Here is a 22,720-nt window from a genome sequence, read left to right as displayed (position 1 = left end):
TCTGCTAACGTGAGGGCCGGAGGCTCCTAGATGCATGGCTGTGTGCCTTTCAGGGGGAGCGGAAGGGAAGGGGGAGGGGATGGACAGGAGGTTGGAATCTAGAGGTTTCTGTGGATGGTAATACCTAAAATGAGGATAAATATGGAAGCAGAGGAGCTCGGGGGAAAAGTAACTATCTTACAAGACTAGGAGTCTGACCTAAGTCTTTTATTTTGTTTGTTTGCCTTTTCTCTCCATCCTCTCTCTGTTCCGGACCCCCAACCTCTCCCCTCCCCCAGAAGCCCCTCCCCGTGGGGAATTGCATCTACGTGGGGAGAGAGAAGATGGCGATGGCAGGCTATTGATCTCCTTTCCTAAGCCATGTATTTCACAGGGTGCTCGCCAATTTTATTCAGGAAGCTAGGATGCTAGGGAAGAGAGAAGTCAGACAGTAAACCGGCTGCTGCAGAGGTCAGTCCATGACGGATCCCCTTACATATGAATTACGTGCTGACTTTCTCTCCAGAGACAGAACTGGGGTTTAAAATCCAGCGTGGGAGGGAGGCAATAAGTAATATGTATAATAATATGAGTTCAAAAAAATCTCTGAGGGATGAGGAGACAGAAGATAATGGTTGACTATAACTTCGACATCCAGATATCTATAAAAGCAGTCCAAAATGTGTATAATAACCAAATGTACTACAGCTACTTCCCAGACTTGCTGGGATGGGTCTCCTGATGGAGATGAGACAGGGGAACGTACACATTATTTAAGATGACTCATCCTTCTAGAAGGTGAAATCTGCAGGTGGACTCTCAACTACTGCGCCACCAGGGAAGCCCCCGGGTCCGTTTTTATACGTCTTGGTTTTTGACAGCTCCATCACATCCAAGTTTACACACACACACACACACACACACACACACACACACACACACACATTTTTACAGACAAATCCATCTGTCCAGGTTATAAGAGGCAAAATCATGCAGTAGCTAAAGCCACACATTTTAGAGCCAGAATTTTGATATTTGAATCCCTCATCTCATCCCCTTGCCAGCTGTATATTCTTTGAGCAAGCTATTTAACATGTCCCTGCCTCAGTTTCATCATCTGTAAAATGGGGATGGCAGTGATATAATTCTCATGGCTTTGTTACTGAGTTTACATTGATTGAGTTCATTGATGCACTTAGAACATTAACTAGCACATCATGAACACTGAATACACATCAACTTTTAGATTTACAATTCTATCCTCAACATGTCCGTGAAAAGAGAATAAACTTAGTAATTACTAGGGCTACAAATACTTTGCTAATCTTAGTTGAGTATTGACTATGTTTCAGGTACTTTGCTAAGCACTTGGTATGCATTAAATTCTACAAGTTTAATGTACCTCTGTCATCAGGAAAGTTAGGAAGCATTTTTGAACAATTTTCTCATCTACAAAATGGGCAAAAAAAGCCTTTCTGAAATTGTTATAACAATTTAAGTGAGGTTAGGTAAAGTGTAGGCTAAAGTATTTACGATGTGGTGACTGCAGTTATGGTTGTACTGGTTGTTAGTATTGTCCTTGTTATTATTAATCACAGAAACTTATTTTTTTTAAAGCCTGAAAAGAGATTGTGCTAATCCACAGACTCCACCTGCCAGCGGAAGCATGATAAGATGTATATGCGGTTCTTCTCCTGACCTCGAGGTCTGGGGGAACGTTTGTTCCTTCCCTCCTGACTAAAAGCACATTTAGTCAGCCTATGGGTGAAACAATAACAAAGATAAGAGGACTTAGCCTTTCTTTTAAAACGACACCGTTATTTCAATATGTGGGATGTTTTATTTTTCCAAACCTGGATAGTCTTACATTTTTTGATTACATTAATTGAAGAAATTAAGTTCCTTTTTTTCCTCCCTCCCATTAATAATAGGGAGGGAGAAAAAAGAAAAAAAAAAGTATAAAATAATGTCCTGCAAACCTAGCTAGTCCCGGATGTTTTAAAATTGCTTCTCCACTGAGGCAGCTGTGACACAGATGAGTGTTTCCTCAGCTCTAGGGAACCTTTTTCTATAAACGACTCCATTTTAAGAGTAGCCCCTGGTTCTTTTGTTGTTGTTTTTGATACTTATTTATTTATTTCTTCCAGGAACAATATAAGAGTCTCCAATTAGTTGCAGGTGCAAATATTATGCGTGCAATTAATTGTCCTCAAATGGTTAATTATGGGCCGAATTGGCTAATTCAGGGTGCAATTAACTACTTGCCACTTATTCGGAGAATGCCCGTAGACAATTGTGTCTGCAATTAATTTACAAGAGCCATTACAGTGAAAACCTTGAGCTATAAATCCAAGAATAGAGTGGGAGAATTTTTTTCGAAGCAGGACTTCACTCTGGGTTAATTGCATTGACTCTTTCCTTTGGCTTTTCTATGCCGGTTGACTGTAAATGGGGTTTTCTACGAGTTGCTGCCGTGATTGGAGCAGAGATGCCCCAGAGGATAACGCTGAAAGGAACAGAGAGCCAGGGTGCCCTCACGGAAGCCGCAGGACTCTAGAGCTGCCAGACCTCAGATATCCTTTCTGGGAGCCCTGCTGTCCATGGTTCCTGCTTATCTGTTTTATCTATTTGTTTATTTGTCTCTGTACCTTTTCTGACACTGCAATGCCAGAGCATTTGCAGAGATGGGCATCCTCACATCTTCCCCAATATGTCAATGTCTTCACTCAACAACCGATTTTTACAGCTACTTATTTATATGTTTATCAACAGAGATCAACAGTTCCTATCAGCAATCATTTAAGTATAGTTTTTAAATTTGTTGTGTTCTTTCTGTAGGCCAAGCTTTGAGCTAAATACTACGATTACGTTATCATATTTAATCCTCACAATAATCCTATGTATTAGGCATTCTTATTTTCCCTATTTTGCTTATAAACTCAAAAGAGGTTTGACGACTTGGAGGTAAATGGTGGAGCTAAGGTTAAACCATGCCTGTGCGACTCCAAGCCCTGGATCTTGGCAGCTCTGTGACGTCGGGGATTTCAGACCCCAAAGGGTGCTTAGATGCCACCCTCTCCAACTTCTTGCCCGTACAGACGGGGGAGCCAAGGTCACACAGCTAGTTGGATAAAAGCCAAGCTTAGAAACCAAGTTTCCAGCCACCCAGACCAATGTTGTTCTAACTACAGCAGGTTGCCAAGTGCAAATTCCATGGAGACACCTCTGTCCATCCTCTGTTCCTTCTGTATAAAGGTTGGTTTTCTTGTGGAGTCTGAAGTGTTTACGTGTCTGCATGTCAACTGTTGATAGGAAATGACATTCCACTGACAGTGCCTCTCGGGACTGCCATGGATCCCCAGCAGGGGAGGGTTCAGGTTCAAGTTGCAGTGACTCTACAGGTTGGAGGAAATGTGCTGGTTGGCCCTTCTTCACATCTTGTTTCTTTAGCACTGGGATAGGGAGAGTAATCAAAGGTGACATGCTTCCTCTGCCCCTCGGGTCCCTCTCCCCGTGCAAGGTAGCCCACAAGCACATGGATCCACAGCGGGAGCTGCGGAGAGTCCTACTATACAGAGACCCTGGGCCACGTGGGCCTCTGTCATGTTATTGGAAGGAAGGAAGGAACGTGTGTGTCACTAGCAGAGAATGAAGACAGAAAGTTCTCTCTGCCAACATGAGATTAAATCACCTTGAGTACATGTAACTGTGATTTAGGTTCCATCTCTTGATCCTCTGATACGGGGAAGGGCAGAGCAAGCTCATCCCATGGTTGCTGGCCAGTTTGGGTGTTCTGGTTCCCTGCCGTCGGCGGAGGCTCTGAGAAGCTGAAGGTGTTCAAGTACAAGCGGCAATAACCTAAGTTCTGTGTTGTAAAGGAGGGCAGCACAGAAATGCCAAATGCCCTTCTCTTCATTTCTGGTGGATTCTAAGCTACGTTTTAGAGTAGAAGTCAACAAAGGGAAAGAGGGAGAGAAAGAAATGTCTCCAAATGTTTGCATCTGCTATGTGTCATGCTCTTCTCACACCTTATTATCTTTAAACCTTTCCATCTGCCTTGCATGGGAGATGTTTATCACCATTTAAATAAGGGGTAAATGAATTTGGGAGAGATGAAGCAGCTTGCCAAAGTCATGTGCCCCATCGTGCGGAAAGAGCCGGAAAGGCGGTGCCGTGACGTTGACAATAACGATCATCAAGGCTTTTTGTATCCTTTTGTCATGTTTCCCAAGACTTCCTGTAACACAGCTTTGAGAAAGCTTGGGTTCTCACCATCTTTTAGGATGATGGATAAATCTAAGCTCTTTTTCCCTGTAAATGTGATTTTGTCTTGCTCCCGCGCAGGTGTGGCTTGGGGAAACAGCTTCCATTTATGTCAGGTAGTGTGTGATCATTTAATGGGCATGCAGGGATGATGATGTCGGTGGTAAAATTCATGGAGACCCTTGTGTCTGATCTCCTATTCTCCATTTGATATCTGGTTTCTTCTTTATATCTTAGGTGTTGGATTTAGGATTTCTGATTTGCACCTAAACAGAGATTAGGGTGTTCAGTACTACATTTGCCTCTCACTGTCTTCAAAATCTCAGACCCAGCATGACAGCTCACAGTGAGCTCTTGTTTTGAACATAGACCCTCCCCTGTCCATTAACTCCTTCTCTGCCAAGCCTTCCCACCCCCTGGTGTGACAAATACCAGGTGTCTCTCCTGATCAAAGTGTGAATTCAAGAGCATGCACCGTAGTAAAATTAACATCAGTCATTCCTTGTCATAGAAGATACAAAAGGTGCCAGAAGGCTAAGAAATTGGTTTTTAAAAAGAAACAAACAAAAAAATTGATTTCTGAAAGAAAAGACGTGTCAAGGCAATTTCTTGCAAGAGCAAACCCTTCATTAGAAATCAAGTTAGATCTAATTTTGAAGGAGTGGATAGATGTCTCCTGGTATTTCCTATTGTCATTTTGTATATGACACATATAGATGAGAGTGATTGTTTCAATCCCACTTATATTAAAAGAGGACTAACCAAATGAGTAAAGTCAAATGTAATTAGTTTTACCTAAATTGTAGGTTTTCAGAGCAATTAATAAAACTAAAAATTGAAAGCTGCTTGTTAAGCAAATCAAAGATCAAGGAATATATTTTCTTTATTGAATGTCATTCCTATGTAAAGCAACCTACACAAGTCATTTTCAAGTTTGAAATGTAGCAAGTGAATAATTGGAGTATTCAGCTGCAGCAGTAACCTAAGAACTGTAGGCATTGCCCTGATTCCTGACAACAGCATAAAATCTCCCCTCCAAACTTCAGTTCTCATCCCCGAAGGAACAGGAGGCATAGCAGCAAAATACAATGATGCTGGAATCAGGAAAGACCCGGATTTGAGTCTAAACTTGGTTCTCCACTGGCTCTGGGAACAGAAACACTTCTTTTACCACGGAAGCCCCACATTCCCCATCAGTAAAGCTGGTCTACTCAAGTAGTGTAGGGGGAATTCTTCAGATATCGTATGCAAAGTATTTAGCAAACTGCTTTTCACACGACTTAAGCCCAATAAATGCTATTTAATACGGTTCTTCTTATTTTACTCACTGCTGCAGCTTAAATATGACTTCCAAATTATGTGTAAAATAATTTTTTTGAGGCTACTATGGTCTCATTATCTTTTCTAGAACTTATATGTCCATTCCACTGTGCCATGACTGTGTGTCTATCTTTACAATGAGCCCTGGGTATCAGGAAGGCAGGAAACTATAAATTGCTTCCCTGGCTTGAGCCTTGGTTTCATTTGTAAAATGGACACTCCCTTCAGCCTTTTCTGATGAGAATAGGAAGCTCTTTGGGAAAGAGGTCCTTATAGCAAAGCCTTTCTGTGCACAAGAGCTATATCCTTGGGTGCCCTTAAAACAGTTTTGTGAAAATATTTCTCCCTCTGAAAATTCACACAAGTTAGAACCCCAAGGTGACTTTTCAGAGAGGCCTCATTATAGAACCACAAGCCCAGGGGATGCTACGAATTCCAAGGAAGCAGCCACAACTCCATTCCCATGTGCATCATTCTATCAACCATCCAAGCAGTTGGCATTTGTTCTGCTTGAGTTGATCTCACACTTTGCAAAAAAGAAAAAAAAAGCCACATGTGATGTGGTGATTTATAAATTATATTTATATATATCTATAAATCATATTTATAAATATGTATTTTGGTCTTTGTCTCTGTTTCTGGCACAGAGCTCCTAAATCCCTTGTGATTTCCTGAGCAAAGAAAGTGATAAAGGTGTCTTTTTTTATGTTAATGCGGTAACTTTTGGAAAGCACCTAGGGATGGGGGCTGATTGCCTAGAGAACCAATCACATGATTAAAAGGTTGGGACTTTTAGTGCCATTCTCTTGACCACTGGAAAGGGGAGAGGAGTCGGAGGTTGGATCAATGACCAATGGCCGATGATTTAATCGATCATGCCTATGTAATGAAGTCTCCATAAAGACCTCAAAGGAGGGGGTTTGGAGAGCTTCTGGGTTAGTGAATGAGGGGAGATCTAGGGAGAGCTCAGAGAGCATGGGAGCTCCACACTCTTTCCCCATACCTTGCCTTATGCATCTTTTCCATCTGGCTCTTCCTGAGTTATATCCTTTGATAATAGATGGGTAATCAATAAGGGAAATGTTTCTCTGAGTTCTGTGAGCAATTAATGGAACCCAAGGAGGGAGTTGTTGGAATCTCCCATCTAAAGTCAGTTGGTCAGAAGTGCAGGTGACAATTTGGACTTGCAACTGGCATCTGATGTGGAGGGGTAGAGGAAGCTGACTTGTAGGAAGGAGCCCTTAACGTGTGGGATTTGATATCATCTCCAGGTCAGTAGTGTCAGAATTGAGTTGAATTGTAGGACACCCAGTTAGTGTCCAAGAATTCCTTGGTGGTGTGGAAACACCCTCCACAAACTGGGATTGGTGACTAGAATCCTTAGCATGTATCGTTATGCCCATTAAGCAGATAAAGACACTGAGACAAGGGAAAAGAGAACCTGTCACATCACGAGCGTGGGATAAAGTGTAAAGCTTGCTGTCTCATCATTTCTACAACAATTGCTGTAGAGACCTCTTACTTTAGCATTTCTTTAGTATCATTCCTGCTTTTAGGTTTTTGTTGTTGTTGTTTGGTTGGTTGGTTGTTTTTTGAACAGGTGGCAGAAAAATTGCAAGAAAGGTAAGGACCTAATTTGTATGCCTGGTTTTCTGAAGTTCCAAGGGGGTCCCCAGGTGTCCACTGATGCATTGAACCAGGTATTAAATGTTGGGTGGTCCTTCGCTGAGAAACTGAGAGTCTCTTGGAAGAAAGAACAAAGGAGATGCTGGAACCGACTTTCCAAAAAGGGTATTGAAAAACTTAACTCTCCAGAAAGAAGCAAAGATTTTCCCTGGAATCTTCCCAAAGAGAAAATGTAGCACATTTTATTTGGAATGTAAACAAACATACATTCATAAAACACTTGCCTTACTTGCAAATTAGATACGGTACCAGGTAGTGGGGTAAACGGGAAGTGTGCGGGTATGGGCAGGTGGAGTGGTCTAGATCGTGAGTCCTCCGATGAATGGCCTTACGCCTCAGGTATGCTCACTTCTGTGGGTCCACCTGATAAATGAGGGTGGTGACCTCTTCACAGGGTCTCTGGGAGAACCAAATGAGATACAGTACATCACCTACTCCATTGAGCTTAGCATCCTGAGTCCAGCATCACATTAAGTGATGTTCAAATCCATTAATACATCACTAGTTTCCATCATGTCTAAGTAAGGTTTTATTTTTGGAAACAAACAAAAATGGTACACAAACCTTAATATGAAACACCCTCCCCAAATAAGCATACGGACCTTAATATAAACCTAAAGAAAAAGATATCGAATAGCAAACAGAACAACATATAGATGAATTAAGAGACCAGAAATCAGGACCATATGGATGAGAATTTGCTTAAAATACACATGGGGCTCAGGGAAAAGAGAAAGAGAAGATTGTTGGCAAAAAAAAAAAAAAAAAGTGTGCTTTGGGGTGATGCCAAATTTGAAAATGTATGAATAAATAATTTAAGCTTAGGAGAAATATAGAAAGATTTCTCTCATCATCCTGGATAAATGAGAGAGGAGAAATGTAGCATGTAGATCAATAAAAATCACAGTGAACGCTCAGGTGTTTCGGCAGGGCCTAGTCAAGGGGCACTGACGTTTTGTGATGGCTTCGCGTGCTTTAGAAACAAGACCCTCACATTGCTGCTTAGTGCACAACACTCCACTGAATGCGTTCACGACGGAGGCACCTTGTCCTTTAGTTTCAGCTTAAGCTTCACCAGGAGTCAAGTGAGGAGTGTGCATGGCATGTAGGACATATCATACCTGTGGGATAAGAGCCTGCATCCATCTGTTCTGCAAAAAACTTGGACTTGGAGATCCTTCTAGAATGTGGGCTCATGGTCACATTCTTTTTGTTCAGTTCACTGTCTCGCTTTTCATTTTCATATACTCTGCTGTTATGCCTGAATGTAGGAATGGGCCTCACTTTCACTTGTTTTAACCAGGACAATGGCTTTGTTTAAATGAACGTAATTCTCCAAATATTTTGGTCCTGTGGTCAATAATCTATTTCAAATAAAATATGTACAGGAATATATCATTTTGTGTTAAATATGAACTGACTTTCAGATCAGAATTCATGTTCATCCATTCTTTGGCAGTGTGCTGTCAATGATAAGCACCATTTTTGGTTGAAAGAAGTCAATTATATTCTCACTCTCCAGGGAGAGCTAATTCTTCATTTCATCAACCGTACTGTCCTCAGAGCACTGATCTGAGATTTCCAAGTCTGAACTCCCATTTCTGAAATCAGAGGAAGTCTGTCTCTGTGCCTAGCACTCTGGTCCTGCTCCAGCTTCCGTAATTCTCCATTAATAGCTCTGCCCTGAGCACCTAGTTTATAGCCTGGCACACACCATGGCAGGTCTCAGTTTACAAACATGTGGGATGTGACTCGGCTCAGCACATAGCCCATGGCTGCTCACTGGCATCAAGCCAAATAGAAAGTACAATAAAAGGGAAAGCTAAGGAACCGACATTCAGCATGCTCCCCTACATTTGCTTTTCTTATGCACCATTCTGTAAGGCACATGGCCTGTCTCCTTGAGAAAAGTAATTTGCTTTTATCAGTGCAAGTTGTAATGCTTCTTCCAGGGAGCTCTATTTCCAAAAGATTCTAATGACTCACCAGTCTTTGGTGAATAAACTCTGTGACCTGGTGGTTTGGGCCTTCACAATCTGTGGTTAAGTGTTCTCTGCATTTCTTTTATGATTCAGCCAAATTGATGGAGTCCATACACTCCATGTACGCTGTGCTTTTCCAACCCTGCATCTTTGTTCATTTCTTTTTTCCTCACACAGAATGTTCTCTTTCTTCCTCTTTGTCTTTACCCCTCCTGAGCCACCCAGTTCTTGAAGTGCAGAATAGTCAAATCGAGAAGACTCTTTCTTCATCTGCACCCCTGGACCAGCTAATAGACATGTAGTGAGATGCTGAAGCCAGGAAGTCCTCCTGGCTGTGGATCCCAGATCCCTCAATTTTATTGATAACTTTGGGTGAATTATTTTCTCTCCCTGATCCTCAGTTTTCTTCACCTGTAAAATGGGAAGAGTGATGCTTACTTCTGAGAGTTACTGGAGGTGAGGTTAAATAAGATACCACTAAAATGTCTACATACACTCAATGCTACTCTAACTCTTTCCCTCCCATCTATATTGGCTTATTTTTGTATTTTTTAACTCAACTCAGTAAGTAGGTCCTTGTGATCCAAGACTCTACCCTTCTTTTATACCACAGTGATTTTAAAATGATTCTTTAAAAGGCAATGTAAATGTAGTGCATATGCCATTATTAGTATTGTTTTTAAGTGGCTTTAGGGCATTTAAAATAATACCTATATGATCAGAACAGTTCAACATTTTGCCTTTTAAAAAAAATCTACAAAACACAATTTTAGTTTATTTGTTGATTTTTCAACTGCTCAGAAGTATCCTTGTGCCATATTCTACACATGTTAAAATTTTGTTTTTCAGGGCTTCCCTTGTGGTGCAGTGGTTGAGAGTCCGCCTGCCGATGCAGGGGACACGGGTTCATGCCCCAGTACGGGAAGATCCCACATGCCACAGAGCCACTGAGCCTGTGCATCCGGAGCCTGTGCTCCACAACAGGAGAGGCCACAACAGTGAGAGGCCCGTGTACCACAAAAAAAACAACCAACCAAACAAACAAAAAAAAAACATTTGTTTTTCAGATGTTATAGAAAAAATGTTTCCATATGAGAAGAATGTATTAGTCTTCTAGAGCTGTCATAACAAAACACCAGAGACTGGGGATCTAAAACAACAGAAATTTATTTTCTCAGAGTTCTGGAGGCTGGAAGTCCAAGATCAAGGTCAAGCAGGGAGGGATTCTGCCTTTCAGATGGCTGCTGTCTGGCTGTGTGTTTGCATGGCCTTCTTCCTGTGCAGGTGTAGAGAGAGAGAGACAGAGCGAGCCCTCAGGTGTCTCCTCTTATAAGGGCACTAATCCCATTGGATCAGGGCCCCACCCTATGGCCACATTTAATCTTCATTACTTTCTTAGAGGTCCCATCTCCAAGTACAGCCCCACCGGAGGTTGGACTTTGACATCTGAATGGGGTGGGACACAGAATCATTCTGTTGGTAACAAAGGGTAATGGTTATTATCTGAAAATAGCCTCATAGACCCCAAATGTGGATGGGGCTTCAAGCAACCCCTTCACCACTTCTTGTGTTGATGCATAAAAGGAGCACCCACAGGATCTCAGTCTCCATTCAGCACTCTTTCCAAGCTTCCGTCTTTTTTGTTTGTTTGTTAAAGTAAAGCCCTCAAACTGTGGTTTTCACCATGACTCTCGATGCAAAGATTTCTCCAAAACTAAGGAAGATTTTTAAGTAGAGCTGATGTCGATGTGTTGAGTGTAAAACTGCTTATGTGCCCATATCTCCAGAGTCAGCAGAATGGCTGTATTTTGTATGACTTGTTCATATTTAATTAAAAAAAGATGAACTCATAGGCCCTGAAAATAAATCTATAAGCAACTGAAAAAAATAATTGAGTCATGACAAAGCAGTGCAAATTTTTACTCCAAAGCTAAATATTCTTTATTTCACCTCCTTATGTCTCTCTTTCTGTATCTATATCTAAACACATACACATCTCCAGAATCTGTGGAAATATGTCAAAATAAGTATACAATCTTTTTACTTGATTCACAACACGTACACAAACCCAACCAATGATTGTGATTCAACTCTAGAACACTGGATTCCACAGAAATAAGCATGGAGGTAGAAATTGTATCAGCACTGCTGTGTGATAACATTCTAGTTCTGCAGGGCTGCTTTCCACACACCCCTCCCCCACCCACCCTCAGCCCCCACTGTCTATAATCTTTTATCTTTAATATTTCCACATATTTTACACTAGTGGATCTTGATGAATTTAAGCTTGGGCATTGCACAGATTCCAGATTTCAAATGAATAACTCTTTCATTTAGTTAATAGCTGCAGCAGAGCCATAAAAATGTAATAGTTTATGACTTTCAGGATATAACCTGCAACCACAGACAATATAAATTATATTACATTGTACTTTACGGCCATATGAAGTATAGCCAGGATCTCACCACTGGTGTGAAGTCTGGGGAGTAGGGGGTAGGTGGGGGAAATGAACTGTTTATTTTTTTTACTTGTTGGCTAAAAAACGCCTTCCTCCTATGCCCCAGTGAGCCATAATTCTTATAGGAGGCATCGGCACCACTGTGCTGAAGGCAATTGTGACCACAAAAGAAAGCTATTCATAAAGAATGGAGGTGGGTATTTTCATTCCATCCTCAACTTACATGGCTACTTCCAGCACAAATGGAAAAGCAAACTCTATTTCTGCTATAGGCATCGATAATTATTTTCAAGGAGACCTGTGTCATTAGAAATGTGAGGTATGGGAGAATGTATAGAAACGCTCTGTGTCTAGACTTGCCAGGGCTTTTGTTTTGTTCTCTTATCTGTTAAGAGGAGCCTGGGCGATGGTATCTTCCCCTTAGTTGTTCGTGTGGCTTCTAAATCCTGCTTCGTGTCTGGGCTTAAGTTTAGGCCTCTGAACCGAGAGCTGAGGATGGACCCTGATTCTGTAAATGGACCGTCTAAATAAAAAATGAAGATAATAGAGCTTCAGAAATTGTTAAGGGCCAGAGGGAGAGAGTGAAGCGGCCCAGCTTTTGAAATGAGGGAAGGCCACTCACTTCTTCCCTGCACCTGCTGCCTGAGAAGTGCTCTGTTTTTGAAGAGGCCTGTGGTCCGATCTGCATATCAAATAGCTGATTTGTAGATGAGGTCATTCCTTTTGCAGTCTGTCTGTTTGCTGGGCTGAGGATGGGCTGTTGCCTAGCAGTGGACCATGGGGTCCCTGCAGCCCCGTGAGTCAGCAGCCCCCTCCCCGCCCCCCCCCGCCCCCCCCCGCCTTGTCCATTCTGAACTCAAATCCAGGATGGCCTTTCATGAATAAGTCCCTGAAATATCTAAGGGAATGGTAAGTTCAAAGCATGGGTGACATATGACCAGCAAAGCTTTTCTTTAATGGCCTTTGTTCATCAGCTTAGGTATTGTTTAAGGAAAAGAGCCATCTCCTTAAATTTCTCTTTCCTGCTCACTATCACAGGGATGGGTGACACTTCAGCACAGAAACATGGTACCCTGCTTTGGCCGTGCTTAGGAATAGCTTATTGCTTGATCACATGGTGAAAAGAGAAATTAAAATGCACTGCCCTCTCTGTGGAAATAGGTAAATATGGTAGAATCTGTTGTAGATAATTGATTTCAACTTCCAAGGAAGTTTCCTTGTTCTAGAATTCTGTTAATCTGCTGGCTCTTATTGTGTGTGTGTGTATGTGTATGTGTGTGTATGCACGTGCACATACACACTTGCTTATTTATGTACACACACACACACACACACACACATTTTGACTGCAGGCTCTTTCTAACAGAAGTCTGCAAAAGAATAAAATCATGAATAAAAGTCAGCCAATGACTTTGTGACTGAGTCTTTGTATGCTTTTCAAAAGAGAACGGTCATTTTACCTGGCCTAACTCTTTAAACTGTATTTTTCCATGGCTTCGTGGCTTTGATTAGTGGAAAATTGTTCCGCAGCAGAATTCTCTCCTAAAAATTAGGAATTGGAACCAGGAAAAAAAATTAATTTAAATACACTTAAGATGAAGCTCATGTGTTTGAGGTGCGCATCTTATTACAGATCCTTTCCTGGGATAAATATCTTCCTTTGTTATGGTTCTCTGGTTCATTATAGCTTTTCAGTCTCCAACTGCTGCTTCTGGCTGAAGGAATTGTTTTTCAGATTAGGAATATCCTATAAGGTTAAAAAAAACTGGTCAACATAACCTTGAACAACTATAAGGACAATGGAAAGAGGAAAAAAAAAGCTGGGGTTCCTGGGTCAGCTGGTGAAATATAAAATGCATGCCTGGACCATAAGGCATCACTCCCTGAATTATCTTAGTTACCTTCCTTGGACAAGGAAAATCAAACAACACATAGAACACGAGCATTGACAAATTATTTCAGTGAAGTGTGGTCAATAAGGGATGCTTCTCCAATTGCGGGAAGGCCATTTAGGGGTAAGTAGCCAGAAGTAAACTTGTCAGCAATGAAAACAACTAAATACTGCTTTTTGTGCTTTTTTAAGATAGGCAATTCTATTGAATAATATTGGGATATAAATTTTTTTAATGTCTTGCAAAGCTGACAAAAAAGTATCAAAATAATAACCTACATTTGCAGAAAAGTTTGAAGCTCATAATCATTTTCAAATACTTCACTTCAATGGAGCTGCCTCTTCTTCATATGCAGAAACTAAGGCTCCAGAAGCTGTGACTTACTCAAGGTCATTTAGCAAACGTAGAACTAGGAAAAAAATGTGGTCTTATCACTCTTGGAGTGATGCTCTACAATGCCATGCCCCAACAGGTAGCTCTGAACAGGTATCTACTGAGAACTGCAGGCTGGGTACATAAAGAAATACTATTATACGGTAATCTTATATATATAATATTATATATATATGAATGTATAGTTAGAAAGCAAATCATATTTTTTTTCAAAGTGGCATTTTTTTAATAAAAACCTACACAAAAAAGCAGTATTGGATTTCTTAAATCCAGTTCTGGAATTCTGGAAATACGATCTGGTCCTATATGTCGTGGAAGTCAGCAGACATCAATTTCTTCAATAAGACTGGGGAGTAAAGAGTTATCTAATCCTGACCATTGTTAACTAAAGATGCTTTTTTTTTTTTTTTTTTTTTTTTGCGGTACGCGGGCCTCTCACTGTTGTGGCCTCTCCCGTTGCGGAGCACAGGCTCCGGACGCGCAGGCTCAGTGGCCATGGCTCACGGGCCTAGCCGCTCCGTGGCATGTGGGATCCTCCCGGACCGGGGCATGAACCCGTGTGCCCTGTATCGGCAGGCGGACTCTCAACCACTGCGCCACCAGGGAAGACCCTAAAGATGCATTCTTGTACATGCAACACTGTGTAATAAAAACTTAGTAAGACAAGGTACCCGAAAAGCCCAGGAGGAGTCGAATTTACATCTAGATATAGCCTGATCTTTGACCTTTTTTACAGACCAAAAGCCTTTTGAAACTGAAGCTCTTGGCCACAGATTAATGAGCCGCAGGTGGGCCATGGGCCCCGGGATGATGCTCAGAGAATGTTTTCAATTCATACAGCAGTGAAGAGGTTAAGTTCAGTCATCTCCTAGGGAACCAGCGGTGACAGTTCACCATAGAGTGCTGGGGCGATGACAGATCTGCTGTTTAATAAAGTAAATGTTGACTGCTATGGATGACTTTTCAAGTCCATTTTTTGTTACTGTATTCAAGTCGATGCCAACTAGCATGTTACAAACACAGAGATATTCTTCATGATGGAGAAAACTGGGGATTTAAAGACAACACCAACTACAGCAATATTTGTAAAAATGCTCTGACAGTGTGTATTTTTACAGTGGCTTATTTTAAATATTTTTGATGTGCAATTACAAGGAAAATAACATAAGGCGTTCCCACCTTGTGAAACCATTTATGAAGCTGCAACATCTTTTTCTTCGCTAATAAGGGAAGGTTAATTTCTGCAAATTACATGTGACTCAATTTTAAGCTATTGGATATTTTGTGCTATATTTGCCAGTTTTTTTTTTAAAGCTGGAAATTTGATTTTGAAAATAAAGCAGAATTGCATACATGTCCCATTCACAGACACACACAAAAAAGATTCATTCAAAGTTCCTCATGCCTTTCCCCCTCTCTTTCAAAAACAGCTTTTCTGTGTGTTGTGTTGACAAGAGGTAATAGGAAAACAAGTGTAGCTGAGCTTAATGAGCAACTCACCTGCACTCTGAGATGTAGGGAGGGGAAAATACATCCACCCCAGGGCTGTTCACATGGGAGAGGGAACATTTCTTATTTATCATGCTGCATAATAATACAGAACCAGTCTCCTTGTCCATAAACTCACAGCCCTCAACGTGACAGCTATTTTGCATTCTTCTGCCCCAACAGTGACTTTCCCCAGGATGCAGCTTTGCTTCTCCACCCAAGACACCTCCGTTACCCAGCTTGACATGGCTTTTGTTTGCTTCTTGGCTATCTGATTACTGTCCCCAAATACACTGGATGATAATTTAAATACACACACACACACACAAAGATAATGGCTTCATTGATAACTTGCAGAGCATATGCAGGTGTGGATATAAAATTCAGGGACTATGGCACCATAAATGAGGCCACCAGTTCACAACAGCAGAGGCAGGACTCTGGTCCGTAGCGGCCACTGGGAGGACAGTCCTGTGCGGAGCTTTCGAAACACGTGGCCAGTGCTTGGGTATGCACCAGGAGCCCAGGAGGCTGCTGTCTCACAAAAGAGCTTTGTTAAACCAAATCTTTAATTCTGAGAGGAGTGCCTAATTTACACCCTGCTGCAGGCTGGCTATTTTGCATCTGCTATTTTTACAACATTTCTGAGGTATCCCTTTGTTATTGTAGTTACCAATAGAAAATCAAAGGCTGGTTTTTCCCCCTCCCCCTAGTAATCTCCCAGTATTTTGTCATCCTCACTCTGCTCAAGATTAGAAAAATCAACAACATGATTCCCAAACCTAATGAATAGACAACTCTAAGGAATGTGTGTGATTTTTTTTTTTTTGTACCAAGTATATATTCTAGTAGTAAATTCTGCGATGTTCCCTACATCAATGGTGCGTAACCCTGTGCTATTCTAATAGGATTTATGCCTGTCGGCTTTCTCTATGCCCTGCCATGCTGGATAAAGGCAGGCAGAGTTCCCCTGGTAACCATGGCCACTCCACTCCCAACTCTTGGCAAATTCCTCCTCAGCATAAAATAGGCAGTGCTGGGGAGACAATGTCCGCTGATACATAAACATGACAGACTCATCTCTGGAAACCTAAGGTATCCAGCCTCAGACTGCGTTTCGATTTTTCTGATTGTTGGGCCAGATACTTCTATTCAATCTTCCCTTTCAAACATCTGCAACTGGCAAACAAGAAAATCTTAATTCTTTCCAGATTCAAATCTATTCCTAGTCAAATGTCACCCAGGCTCCACCGAGGACGGAGGAAGCAAAACTCGTCATGCATCTGCTCAAATTGAAAAGGTTATTTCACTGTCTTCAGGATGACTCTTGAGCCGCTGGTGGAGGTAGAGGCCGCGCCCTGAATGCAGGGGTTGCTAGGAGACGAGTCCAGCTTGCAGAGCGCATTGGTTGGCGTTATCTCTAATTGACAGCTCCTCACCCTCAGGGTCTAATTCTAACCTTGAGACCAAGACCATAATGAGAGGGCAGCTTGCCGTCACCCCTGTTTCGGGCTAAGGCAAGGAGATTACTGGCGGCCTGTTTTTCTGGGGTTTTGTTAGGCTTCTTTAGGATGGAGACACAGAGGGAGAGAGAGAGAGACTGCGGCTGCTGTCTGCAGCCCCCATCGCATCACTGGGGGCTTGTTTGATTCCTGCCACCTGAATAAACTTTCCCTTTCACTTAAGATGATCTCCCTTTGAAATCAGAACGGTATGCCAGAGAGGAGAAGCCTTCACTGAGCTTTGAAAGGATTTGGAATTTGACCAGGGAAGGTGGATTTCTTAAAAAAAAGGAAGGAGGGGGAGGGGCAGAGAAAGGAAAGAAAAAGGAAAAAAAACACAAAAAAACCCACTAGATCTCCAGGTTCAAATGCTCACTCCATCCCCCCCTCCCCCGCTGTCATTAATAGTGTTCACTGAGGCCTGTGTTGCTTATAAGATATGATTTAGGACTTAAAGACAAACAATAAAGCAAGAAGCAGCAGAAGCAAGAGACCGGCAGGACTGGAAAAGGAGATCTTTCCCTGTGGCCGGTCCGATGAGGGTGTTGATTCATTTTTCTGAACAAAATAACATAGATCATGAGATATATATAAAGCCTGAAACTGACACACCAAATGGGCTGAGAGATCCTTCGCATCGGTGAGGAATCTATGAAGCAACTCAGATTCCTGTGAGCAGAAGGGTGAAGTCAATAAGGAAAGCACATCTGATCCGACGAAGGATTATCCCCACTTCAGGTTTCAGCTATTTCTTCTCTTCCAGGATCTCGCCCCACCCTAAATGCCAATGACCAATTTAAAAAAATGATACTAATTTTGCATTTTGAACCCGAGTGTTGTCACTTCACAGATAGTGAACCCTGATCCCAGCATTTCCTGCAAGAGGAAAATTGTTACGTCGGGGTTATTTCCTGCTTAATAAATATTGCGAACATGCAACATACAATTTTATTAGAGGTTGTAATAATTGGAACAAAGTTATATTTCTTTTTCACAAGGGGAGGATGGCTAAAGGTTCATTTAATTGTGAGTGGGTTTCTGGAATACTTAAAATAGGAAAATACCTGAATAGTCAAGACACCAGAGATTACAGACTCTGTTTATCCTTTGTGATTATGAAGAGCCTAGACACCAAAGTCATGTGTTTTCAACCCAACAGAGGGAGAGTGAGATGGATGCAAAAGAACAAAATCAAAGCATATTCTTGAACAAAAGATTATGCTAGTTTTCCTCTATTTTCTAAATATTTTTATTGAAATTCCTGCAAAGCAAGGCAGTTTCTAAAAGGAATATTATTTTTAAATGCAAGCTTTGAAGGAGTTAAAAAAAAAACCCTACAAAAACAGCATCTTTACAGCTTTAATTATATTTGTATTCAATTTATAAATGTGATTTAAAAAGAAAGGGCATGTCCTGGAAAAAATGAAAAATGGTAATGATAAAAACAGTCAATAAATAACAAGACTTTCTTCTTATATTCTTTCCTTAAAAAAAATTTGGATATAATTTCAATATACAGCAGAGTTACAAGAACAGTTCAGAAATGTTGTACCCTTTACCTATTTTCATCAGTTATCTACATTTTGCCCACTGCATTCTCAACTTTTCTCTCTGTGTGTATATGTGTGTATTTATAGATTTTTTTTTGTCTGAACCACTTGTAACAGGTTGAAGACAACATGTCTCTACCTCTAAATGCTTCAGTGTGTTTTTCTTAAGAACAAGAATGGTCTCTTACATAATCACTGTACAATTATTGAAATCACAAAATTTAACGACATTGCAAATCTACTATCTAATTCACAATCTATAATCAAATGTTGTCATTTGTCCCGATAATGTCCTTTATTGCAATGTTTTCCCAGTTTCAGATAAATTCCAGATCTCAAGTTACATTTAATTATCTAGAGATTTGTCATCATTTCACCAAGAAGGGTTTAGAAAGTTTATGACAGAATACTGTAAGGCACTGTCAATCTATGGTTGTTTTTAATATTCTACATTGGGAGAAAGGAGGTCTCCCAAGGTGAGTCTGGTACTGATTCTGTTACTCGTAAGATAAATCTTGACCCCTCTAAGGAGAAATGGGTCCCTATTCTCACATATTGCCTATAACAAAAGCCAGTCACCGTGATTTTAAATAAATACTCTGTAAAAAATATTGATCTTATACAGAATGAGAAATGTCACTAATTACAAAATAACTGTAGAAACCAGCATGCATATTTCTAAAAGATTCTTACACATAAGCTGTTACTAGTGTAGGAACTTTTCCATCACAGGTTGAGAGAAGGGGAATTAGAGAGAGATAGTGAGAGAGAGAGGGAAGAAAGGATAAAATAATTAAATAATCAGTTCAGGATGCAAAGAAATAAAACTAGTGAAAAGCAAGGAAAAAATCCTTTAAAAATTCAATTTGTGTATCATCTTATTACCATGAATACTATTTCATAAAAAAGAATCCTCTTTCTGTTGTAGATATTGTCTTGCTCTCAGGTCCTGCAGACCCACTTAGGGTCCAGGAGGCCTGTTGCCCCTCTTATGCCCCCATCAGCCAGAGCAGGGAGAGTCGTTCTTCTCCGTGTGGTACTGGCTCTTGAGCACACACGTGGCTGAGCTCTGAGGTTGAACACTCTTCCCAGACAGCTGTGCACGTGGTCCCCACTTACTGCATTGCTAGCCTTCTCCTAACTCCACACAAATGAGTACAACCTAAAGAGTCATAACAGATGGATGTAAAAATCACCAGAATGTCCCTCTCAGTGTTTCTCACCAACACAGGACCGGAGCCCTGAGAGTCTCCTGACAGCGTGAAGCTTGACATGTGTGCACACGAGCAACCGCCTTTGTACAACCTCAGAACTGACTCTTCTGTGGTCGCCAGGACCACTCCTTTCCCTTGGTGTGTGTTTGCCAGGTCACAGGGCTTTCTATGCAATCAAACAACATCCATTATATTTCTCAAGGATGAAGATTCTTTTATAAGCCTGTTTTGAATTCATTTTTCAAAACTTTGCATTTTTCTTTCAAAGTCAACCACCGTCCCTAGGCCCCAGCCTATCAGAAGAGGCAGTGGGTTTCTATCAGAATGTGGCCTTTTCTGGAACAGAAGCTCCTCAGGGTGAAAGGAGGCAGATCCTGATTGCAGGCAGCTGTGTAGCAGGTAAGGGTTTGTTTGACTGAACTGAACAGTGCTTCTAGAAGTGGCTGCTGACTCCTGATCCCTCCTCAAGAAGAGGTTGATGGAATTAGGGACAGTCAGTGTTCTCTTTTCTCCAGCGATGATAACAGGACAAGACAGAAGACACTTTTTAATAATCAAAATATGTTTGGATCCTTCACAGTAAAGACAGTTACCAAATGTGGCTCTGACCTCTCCCTGTGTTTGTCCACTCACGCCAACCAATAGATTTCACCCTGACATTCCAACAGACTCACGACTTTTTTCTCCTCCTAGAGAAGGGAACATGTCCTTAGCTTGGAGGAAAAGTAGACTCATACGGTTAGACCCTGATGATGAAAGCATGAGAAAGAAATACATTTCAAATATGCATCTGAATGTCAGGAGCTCCTAAGTAAGGAACCACAGTGTGAAAAAGCTTGCAGAGCAAACTCATGTCATCCAGTAGACAAATGGCTTTAAGATAACAGCAGACCAAGAGGTTTTCCAAAAAACACTGAGGTCAACTGTATCTTATCTTTAAATGTGGTCATTCTTCAGCCACACTGTCTTCTTCAACCTACCTATGATCCTGCTGTGGTTCTTGTGGCCACATGTGTAAATCATCATTCACAAACACCCACACATGCCACCAGCACGCCCTGCCCTGTCCTCTGCTGGGAGGGAAATGGGCTTCACCCTAGAACCGCCTCTGGACCACTGACAAAGAGGACCTCGGGATATTTCAAGGTGCAAAGGACAAAAGTGCTCTATAAATACTTATTATTGTGTTGGCCAAAAAGTTCATTCCGGTTTTCTGTACGAACTTTAAGGCCAACCCATTATTTCTAATCCATGTTGGTGTCCTCCTTGATTTTTTTTTACTGTGCTTTGTATCCTTGGAATAGTCAGGGTGACCTAACGTGGGCATAAGTGCATTCCTGAGTTTAACCAGGGCTGAATTCAGGGCATGCTTTGAGGTTACTTTTCCTTTATTGTTATTATTTTTTTAAGGCAGCTCATCCCTCATCCAGAATGCCCCTAGTCTTAACCTCAGAGTTTTGCTTTGAGGTTAAAGCGTTCAGTCCCCCACTCAAAGCCGAATGTGTTATTTAATCCATTAGCACTTTAGCTCAAAATAAATAGCACTCAAAAGCGAATGTGGCTCAAGAGCCATTTTTGAAATCTTAAGCCCCAAAAAGACTGATCTGGAATTTCCTGTTTAGTCCCCAAATAGTAGAGCAGATATGGTGAGGGCAGAGCTAGGTGGAGGAACAGAGGTGGGCCTTTCATTCTATCAAATGCTGAAAGTGGAGAGTTGGCCTGCTGTGAAGAACTCACATACCAGAAGCTGAATGGGTTTCTTGCTGAATTTCTGGGTGGAAACTTTCATTAGAGAAAACAAAAAAAAGAAGAGAAAAGAAGTGACCATTTACCATATTTTGTGTGGAGTTGGAGGTAAGCAATAACCCTGACCTTAAGGACTCAGAAGACAACTTGCTATTATACGGTGTGTTGTGTGCCACACGCTACACTATAATTATGTATAAACTGTTAGGGGATTACAGAAAAGAAAAATTAATTCTCCCTTGTGGAGGGAGGGATGACTTCACAGAGGAAGTGACATTTGCACTGTGACTTGAAAAGTGAGTGTGTCTTTGCCAAGCAGTTAAATGAGAAATACCACTCCAGGCAGCGGAATAACTTAAAACTCAGGGGTGGTATGACATTTCATGGCAGGTTCCCAGAAGGATGGTAAGCCTGCGTCGATAGGGCTCAGAGTGCAGAGAGGAAGGGTGAAAGTTGGCCTGGGTGGTGATGCCTGGGCAGGGTGAATGATGGATAGGGTACCTGCTGTGAACGATGCCTCCTTCCAGGTACTCTGGACACAGCCCTCAGCCACACAGGATGCTCCCCAACATGTAATGAATAAATAGAGAAGTTCAGATGAGGAGGGGAGCTATAAAAAGATGAAATATGTTACCTTCAAAGATAATATCTGTGCAGTGAGAAAGAAGTCATCTACCTTTGACAGGGTTGTCCAGGAGTGCTGCTCTGGGGACCTGAGGTTTGAGCTACAGCTGTCCAGCTGTGCCCCAGCCATGTGCTCACAGTCAAAGGAAGTCAAGACTGAGTTCTCATTGCCAGTAACGGGACATCGCCAGCATGAGCCTCCCAGAGTCTGTACCAGGAAGAACTCAGCATCACCTCTGTTGTACTCCTGCCCCAAACTGAATATTCTGAACCATCACAAGGAAACATTAGACAAAGCCACATTGGGAGCCATTCTATAAAATACTGGCCTATGCTCTCCAGTTGGTAAAATCTGAGTAAGTTCTGTTGATTACATTATGGAAGTATATCATTAATTGCATGATATAGACCATTGCACCGTGCTTGTGAGAAATAATTCTTTATTTTTGAAAACTCACACTGCAGTATTAGGGGTACAGAAACATCCTGTCTGCAACTTATCTTGAAATCATTCAGAAAGAAAAATATGTAACTGAGTATGTATGTGTGTGTGTGAGGGAGAGAGAAAGAGAGAGAAGGTTAAAGCAAAAAGCAAATGTGTTAAAATATTAAAATTTGGGTA

The sequence above is a fragment of the Stenella coeruleoalba genome (assembly GCF_951394435.1).
Source record: "Stenella coeruleoalba genome assembly, chromosome: 13".
NCBI lineage: Eukaryota > Metazoa > Chordata > Mammalia > Artiodactyla > Delphinidae > Stenella > Stenella coeruleoalba.
The sequence above is the reverse complement of the archived record's forward strand: the minus strand, read 5'-3'. Positions refer to the sequence as shown.